Below are 9,290 nucleotides of genomic sequence, written 5' to 3'. Positions count from 1 at the left end.
CAGCTGTTTGTTTACATCGGCGACAAAAGAACACAAAGGCATTTCCTCTCGTTTCTTCATATTCTCTTCTCTCAGGTGAGTTTTCCTTCGAATTTGGGTTTTGGGGGTGATTTTTAAGAAGATTAGGGAGGACGAAGGAGTAAGAGGAAGATTAAATAAAGGATAGGAAGTGGATAAATAAGGAGAGGTCAAGGGATCTGTGTGACTTCCAAGGTTGCGAAGAGGATTAGGAAATGAGGCTTGGGTAGGCCTAGGATTAATTGTCTGCGGACTAATTTCGTATTTGAAGCGAGAGGAAAGGGGAGAATCGGGTGAGAATGAGCTTACGTGCTGTCTTTAGCTGTAGGCTGGGTAGGGCATCGTTGGTTGTGGTATAGCGTGAAAAGTAGGTTATTCGTTAATTCGCGGAAATGTACTATGGATGTGCACATTTTGGAGGGAATTTCACTATGTTTGGATGAGAAATTGTGATAGATGTATCCTTCTGAAATTAAATGTATGATGCACGTCAGATTGTAAGATACATGAGAGGTATGGCATCAATTTTACAACAGGTAACAACTCTGTATTTATGATTGACATAATTGAAAGTATATTTTGGTAAATCTGGCCAATTAATTGGTTTTCAAAATGTGGCTTTATTCTTGTCATAACTTTGTCTGTTCTGTTTAAAGCCAAATAAAGCTTACTGCTAATCATGATAAGATGCCTGGGGCAATGACTAGTAGTAGTGCAGTGTCATAGCCATTATTGAACTTATGTTCTGGCTAGGTAATGTTTGGACAGATTTTTTTATAGGACAATAAATTACTGAGGAGATGTACAAGCCCTGTCATGCCAGAAAAGATTAATATTTGCGATTTGTTTTGAATGTATTTTCCTCCGTTCCGGTATGTTAAAGTGTTCGTATCACACATGCATTTTTCTTGTGAAGGTCAGGTGATTCTTTTAGATGCTTATTAAATAACAGTTTAAATCTATAAAAAGGAGTGTCTTTATTTTTAAAAAGCATCTCATAAATGTGAATAGTTAATAATATTCTCATTTATATACTGCATTATCTTATCACATGCTTCTCTATATAAAATGGATTGCAAGAGACAATTACTAAAAAATTACTCAAAAGTTTTAACACTTCAAATTGTATATAGACAACTGTAAAAACAACCAGACTTATGCTGTAACATACATTCAAAATATGCAAACATGTATCTCCTTGAAGTTACACACATTAAGATATATATACTGAACATAAGATATATAAACACCTTCAGATAATTAAGTGAATTCATTGAAATGTGTCATATCAGGAAAAGATCTCTCAATTTTTCATGGTTTTGCTGTATACAATATTTGTTTGTTGATTAATTCCTCTCATCAGTTCAGTTGATTGTCTCTTGATATATAATGTGTTTAGACAGATTTTATCAGTGGAACTTAATATCCTAGAAAAACAGAGGGATAGACACTGTGGCTCCAGTATAGTGCACCGTAGATATTTGTTTTTCTGTCCTTCATTAAAATTACTTTATGAATCAGAAAATAGCAATAGTATGTATTGTAAAATACATGGAATTGAAAGGAACTTACTCTGAGCGGACACCCACTGTCAAAGTGATATCACATACATGTCATTACTGTGAAGTCATTGGTAGCCATCACCTCCTCTTCTTCTCAGTGGTGTAGCTTATCATTTTATTGTTTATTTATCTCTTTCTTTGCATCTTTATATCTTTTCTCTTTTTCTTTCATATTTATGAATTTTTCATATATGTATCTATGCTAATGTAACCTGCTTTCTATATGACTTTGTGATGGTGGTAAGGCAGTATCATTTAATACCAAACTGGCTGAACATGAGACTGTTTACATAGTTATTGAGTTACATAGTGACAGTCTGCTTATAAGTTCATTAATAAAATGTTTGATATGTCTAGATCTTTTGGCTAGAACCTTGAAGCAAATATATAGGTTAATGTATAAATAGATAGTAAATCATGTATATTTAAGACTTCCTTTTTATTTATTTAATTTCATATTCACAAATTTAATTTAGTAGGTATTAGAGCCAGAAAAAGTTATATACATGAATATACATGTTTCTTCATAAAGTGTTATTTTACTGACATTATTATAGAAGGATTAACAGTGCCTTGGTGACTTGTATGAACATTATATATTATTTTTTGTGAAAAGATATATTTCTTTGTTTATCAGTTATTTTTCTTTTTTTTCCTAGTAGTTATCCTTTTGCCTTCATGTCATTGCAAATATCATCCTGTGTATGTCTAAATTTGCTAAGTAAGCTACTTTTACTTAAAACTGTAAAATGTCTTGTAAGCTGTAGGAATTCTTCAGTTTTTTTGCAGCTATTTCCAGTTTTCATTCATAACTTTTTTAAATTTCAGTTTTGGATAGTCTCCATTGCATAGTATTTAATGCTAAAAGACTATATCCACTGTGTTACAAACTGGACTGCATGCATTTGTTACTTATCAATATATGAAGTTTTGGCAGCATCAGATTCATCATGGTGGTTCACTAATATGGCAGTGACTAAACTAATTAATAAAAAAAAGAAGTTTAAATAAAAGTCAGCTATTGTTGGCAGAAATATTGGATGGAAGATTTGGGATTTTGTATATTTTTCTCCAGGCCTTTAAAATTTTCTTAAAGGCTGTATGCAGATTCACAGCCAATTTTATGTTGGTTCTGTGACATATTAGCAGTTGCTATAAACAGCGAAAAATAATTTGCTCTCTAGCTTGATATATATCATTATTAAAAGAAATGATTTTCACCATCTCCTATATAAGTCCTGCCTTATGTTTTGAGTATTCTGTTATATGCATTGTGTTTGTAGTAATGAAATTTTCCGTAATGTAATTCCGTACATATGTTATTAAACTACAGTATTAGGCCTCTCTTTTGGTATAATTTGAGTCTTAATATTCTCGAATGAGTTTGGTATCAAATTTACAGTAAAAGATGGGTAAATGTCTCCTTACTGAACAGCGAATATTTATAGACTAGTGTGAATCCATAAGGAGGAATAAGATTTGCAAATATGGCTGATTGCATTGTGATATGAAATAGACTAAGAAGAAGAGTTTTGGGGTGTAATTTGCTACTTTGGGTAATGCTCATAGAGGAAACTCATATTTTGGCTTATTCTTAAACAAGAAAGAAAGAATGAAATAGTAAGATTGAAAGAAGGAAAGAAAAAAAAAAAAGAATTTATGATCATTATTTTTGTTTTAATTTTGCATTTGGTTTCGACAAGCAAATGCGTCAATATCTTAAGCATACAATTATTAACATGATTTTTTTTGTATAAATATTATGCGTTTAGATTTCTAGAAATTCAATGTACTCATAACACTATGTTCATTAAGGAATATAGTAATGGAATAAGTATTTACTGCATGATGAAAAGGCAGTGGACATGATTCAAAAGATTGATTTTGTCTAATATTAGTGTAACTAGTTTTAAATTCAATAAAATAATTATTTTTATTTCTGAGTTATATTTAAGAATACATTGCAATCTAGTGTATTGTACTAGAACTCTTGGCAGTGGCTTTGTGTTCAAGGTATGTCTTCTGAAATTTTTACCAGCATCAGAATGAAAGAATCTGGATATCTCTATCTCATGGTTCTTCTCTCTTCCTCTCCCTCTCCTTTTCCTTCTCCCTCTCAGTCACTCCTCTCTCTCTCTCTGTCTCTCTCTGTCTCTCTCTCTCCTCCCTCTCTCTCTCTCTCTCTCTCCTCTCTCTCCCTCCCTCTCTCCCTCCCTCCCTCTCCCCCTCTCTCCCTCCCTCCCCCCTCTCTCCCTTCCTCCCCCTCTCTCCCTTCCTCCCCCTCTCTCCCTTCCTCCCCCTCTCTCCCTTCCTCCCCCTCTCTCCCTCCTCCCCCTCTCTCCTCTCTCTCCTCTCTCCCTCTCCCTCTCCCTCTCCCTCTCCCTCTCTCTCGTGCTTGTGTGTAGATGTGTGTGTACATTACTGTACACGTGAATAAGTGCAAGCGCATGTGCATGTGTAAGCGCATTTTAATTAAGTATATGTGCTTGTGCCCATGTGCATCTTTAACGGAAAGAATTGTTGATAATTTTCTCCGTATTGGATGCGGAAATAATTTGATAATTTAACCTATTTAAATAACATGAAAGCTATTGATATATTGGAAGAAAAGGAATCTCACAGTTTTGACCACTGTATAATTTATCCATGGCGGAGAGCGTTCGATTCAAGGACGGTGGGGAGAAAAAAGCTTCGGTTTTAACGCACGGTGGAAAAATACAAAGACGGTCTAAAGCACCAGGTTTTACGCTCGTTCCGTTTGCTCAAGGGCAGCTGTGCAGTTTCTAGGAAAATTGCCGCGTCAGGAAAACCGTAGGAAAGCCTTGGGGAGATCGAATAGTGTTTTTTTTAGCCTTTGTTGTGTGTCTTCAGCGGAGGGTGAAGCATAGCACGAGATGAGTGTAAGCCACGAAGGAATGTAATTAAGGGAAGAATGTTATTGTTTTGTTGTCTAAGATTCTCTTTTGATGTGCGGTTAGATATGTTGTTGCAGTTGCACTATTGATGGAGAGAAAACAGCCATAATATGAAATGAAACTGAATCGAAACGTTTCGAAATCGCCAAGAGTTCTTCCTGATAAGGAACTCATAACGAAATCGAAACGTTATGATTCAATTTCATTTCTTTGTATGGCTCCCCCCCTCCTTTTTTGTCTTTGTGTACTTGTTAGTGTGTTTGTGTTTGTTTTATTAATGAATGTGGGTGCTGTGAGGTTTAATTTATTCTTTTATTTTGTGCGAATTTAGTAGGCGATCAGTAAAAGGAAGAGGGAGAATGAGAAAGAGAAAGAAGAAAAAAAAGAAAAAGAAAAAGAAAAGGAGAAGGAGAAGGAGAAGGAGAAGGAGAGGAGAGGGAGAGGGAGAGGGAGAGGGAGAAGGGAGAGGGAGAGGGAGAGGGAGAGGGAGAGGGAGAGGGAGAGGGAGAGGGAGAGAGAAGTAGTTATCTGGGCGTTGCACATATTTTCCCCGTGTCCAAAGGCGTTGTCTGTGGAATCTACTAACCTGGATAGATACATTCGCTGACCTGCTAGACAGAATGTGTGTGTGTGTGTGTGTGTGTAAATATGTATGAATATATATGTGCGTCTTTATATATTATACACACATTTATATATATATATATATATATATATATATATATATATATTATATTATATTTACGTATATATATATATATGTATATGCATGTATATATATATATGTTATGCATGTATATATATATATATATATATATATATATAATATTATATATATATGTATATGTATTATATAAGTATATATATGTATATATGTACCACAACACACACACCACACACACACAACACACACACACACACACACCACACACACACACACACACACACACACACACACACACACACATACACACACATACACATCACACCTACCACACGCACACGCACACGCACACGCACACACAAACATACACACACGCACACACAAACATACACACAAACACACATACACACATATACATACATATGTATATATATTTGTATGTATATGTATATACACACATACTGTACTATACAACATATCCAATAACGAATTCACATACATGCTACCATACGATACTAGACACACACACAATACACATACATCCCCCCTACAACAAACACACACATACATACATATAAAATATCACAACAACATACTACATCAATCAACATAATATATACATATATGATAATATTTGTATGTAATTATATATATACACATATTATATATAATATATATATCTGTATATGTCACAATGTATGCAATGTATAGTAGTGGTATTATAATGTTATATGTTCGTACCGCTACATACTATTACATCCAGTATATTACACTACAATACGTTAGTCATGTGAAATGAAAATAAATATATATTATATCTGATAAATATAATGTTTGTGATAAATGATTAATGTATCATAATATTATATATGATTATAATTACTGCATATACGCATATAGGCTATTATCCTATCTCACACACACATCCATGACACAACTGTGATGTGGGCATATATGCTGTGTGTAATGCGTTTGGTACGCAGTGCTCCTTGGCGTCACATCATTACACGCGAATACCGTTCCAGACTCCATTTAAATGAAAAAAAATATACTTTACGTCAGCTCTAAATTACACACACTGTTCGACCAACCGCGGATGGAGACTCGACTCATAACCATTCCTTCCATCGACTCCACCACCTCCCCCACCGCACGCAGCACCTTAACGCCCCACCTATCGCAAACGTTGTATCCATGATTTTTCGGGATATTCTGAACCCCTGTGTGCTGCGGCATGATTGGTCACGCACATCGTCGTTTGAGCAACTTGCTTTGTCGACCCATCATCACCATCACCAATGCCATCACCATCACCATTACCATTTACATCACCAACACCACCACCACCAATCCACCACCACCAACCCACACCACCACACCCAAAACCACCACCACCACAACCACCACTTCAAATACCACACCACCACACAACCACCACCAAACAACCACACCACCACCACCACCACAACCACCACCAAAACCACCACCAAACCACCACCACCAACACCACCACCACCACCACACAACCCCACCCCAACCACCACCACCAACACCATATATATATATCTATTATTAATATAACTTATTATATTATTTTATTATTATTATTGTTATTGTTGTTTATTATTATTTCATTATTATTATTATTATTATCATTATTATTATCATCATTGTTATTATTATTATATTATCATTCATCATCATCATCATCTTTCATATATATCATCATTATTCATCATCTATCATTATCATTCATCTATATCATCATCATCATCATTATTATTGCTATTTTTGTTATTATTAGCATTTCCTATTACATTATTATTATCTCTCTCCTCCGCAGCCTTGTCCGTTATTCGAGAGGTTAAACCATTTACTACTTGCAAAATAAACCCGTAACACTGAACACTCTGAATTTGCACGTTGCATTGCCGAGAGAACAGTAACTTAAATACATGACACACATAGGGAGCGATTGCGTCTTCGTTGAGGCCGAAGGTTGTTTGGTAAAAGTAATTATTTCTAGACGGATGGATAGATGCATTGCGCTGGACGTGGCATGGACGGATTAGGACGGTAGACGAAGGTGTGGTGAGGTGTGGTAGGAGATTGGTAGTGGAGGAGGTGTGGTGAGGGTGGAGGGTGGGTGTGGTGAGGAAGAGGGAGTGTGGGTGAGGGTGTGGGTGTGGGTGAGTGAGGTGAGGGTGTGGGTGAGGGTAAGAGGGAGGGGTGTGGGTGAGGGAGAGGGAAAGAGTGTGGATGAAGGAGAGGGTGTGGGTGAGGGTGAGGGAGAGGGTGTGAGGTGAGGTGGTGAGAGGTGTGGGTGAGGTGAGGGAGTGGTGAGATGTGGTGGTGTGAGTGTGAGTGTGAGTGTGAGAGTGTGTGTGTGAGTGTGTGTGTGTGTGGTGTGTGTGTGTGTGTGTGTGTGTGTGTGTGTGTGTGTGTGTGTGTGTGTGTGAGAGAGAGAGAGAGAGAGAGAGAGAGAGAGAGAGAGAGAGAGAGAGAGAGAAGAGAGAGAGAGAGAGAGAGAGAAGAGAGAGAGAGCGAGAGAGAGCGAGAAAGAGAGAGAGTGAGCGCCAGAGCCAGAGAGAGAGAACTAGCCAGAGAGAGAAAGAGAAAGAAAAAGGGAGATAGAGATAGAGTAGAGAGAAAAAAATAGAAAGAAAGAATGAAGGAAGGAAAGAATAAAAGAGCCAGAGAGGAACAGAGAATGATGACAAAAAAAAAAAAAAAAAAAAAAATAAAAATTATTGCAACCGGCATACCTTTTTTCCATTCCCGACCCGCTAGTCACCCTCTTCCCCAGTGGCGACCACAAGGAAGACGGCGCCGGGGATGGCGACCTTCAAGTAACCACGAGAGAAGGAGGGGAAGGGGAGGGAGAAGGAGGAGAAGTAGGGGGAGGGGAGGGGAGGAGATGGGGAAGGGGAGGGGGATGGGGAGGGAAAAGGAGAAGTGGGGGGAGGGGAGGGGAGGAGACGGGGAAGGAGAGGGAGAAGGAGGAGAAGAAGGGGGGAGGGGAGGGGAGGGGAGGGAAAGGAGAGGGGAGGAGGAAAGGAAAGGAGAAAGAGGAGAGGGAGATGGAGGAGAAGGGAGGGGGAAGGGGAAGTGAGATGGAGAAGTAAAGTGAAAGGTTAAGGGAGAGTTGGAGGGAGAGACAGAAGAAGAAGGAGAGGGGAGAGAAAGGGAGAAGGAGAAAGAGAAGGGGAAGGAGAGGGAAAAAAAGAGAGGGAGATCAAGAAAAAAGAAAAAAGAAAGAGAGAGAGAGAAAGCGAAGGCTTAGAAAAGAGAAGAGAAACGGTCTTCATCCATGACCACTTCTCTAATCCCCCCCCCCCCGCGCCCACCCCGCCCACCCGCGCCCATCCGTTACGGCTCACACCTCAGTTACCCAAATGAGCATCGCAACGCGCCGCCGGTTCCGCGAGCAACGGGTCGGATCGAATCGCGCGAAATGAGATTCGATCCGATTCGGGGAGGGAGATGGAGAGGGAGAGAGGGAGAGGGAGATGGAGAGGGAGAGAGGGAGAGGGAGAGGGAGAGGGAGATGGAGAGGGAGAGGGAGAGGGAGAGGGAGATGGAGAGGGAGAGGGAGAGGGAGAGGAGAGGAGAGGGAGAGGGAGAGATAGAGAGAGAGAGAGAGAGGAAGAGAAGGAGGGAGAGGAAGAAGAAAGAAGAAGAAGAAGGAGAAAAAGGAGAGAGAGAGGAAGAAGAGAGAAAGGGAGAGGAAGAGAGGAAGAGGGAGTGGAAGAGAAAGGGGGAGAAGGAGAGGGGAGGAGGCGGACGGATAGAAGGATAAAGAGAAGAAGAGACGAGGGAGAGATAGATAGAAAAGGAGAGACAGAGTGCGAGTGCGAGTATAAACACGAGTCCGGCTGTGAATGCATCCGTATACATGTACAAAGCACGTGCGCTGACATGTGCAGGTGCTGTGTCATGAGCCCCCCCCCCCCTTCGCAAATGGCTCGTGACGATGGGGTTTCCGAAAGTTTCTCTCTGTCTTCTCGCTCCCGATGCTGCTGCTCCCGTTAGGATGTAAACGCTGTGGGTGATGTGTGTGTGTGGGGGGGGGGAGTGGGAGGGGAGGAGAAGGTGGTGTGGGGTCGGTCGGAGGTAGGGTGATGTGGATGT

General features: G+C 39.5%; 1 protein-coding gene across 1 annotated transcript in view; it reads left to right on the top strand.

Moving 5' to 3' along the window:
• LOC119595727 (kelch-like protein 26) overlaps positions 1 to 9,290 on the top strand; it is a 22,618-nt gene continuing 13,328 nt past the window's right edge. The window contains exon 1 of the mRNA XM_037944837.1: positions 1 to 75. The gene's annotated coding sequence lies outside the window, so the exon portion shown is untranslated. The remainder of the gene's footprint in view (positions 76 to 9,290) is intronic.

This window comes from Penaeus monodon, chromosome 36 (genome assembly GCF_015228065.2).
Source record: "Penaeus monodon isolate SGIC_2016 chromosome 36, NSTDA_Pmon_1, whole genome shotgun sequence".
Taxonomy (NCBI): domain Eukaryota; kingdom Metazoa; phylum Arthropoda; class Malacostraca; order Decapoda; family Penaeidae; genus Penaeus; species Penaeus monodon.
The sequence above is the reverse complement of the archived record's forward strand: the minus strand, read 5'-3'. Positions and strand labels throughout refer to the sequence as shown.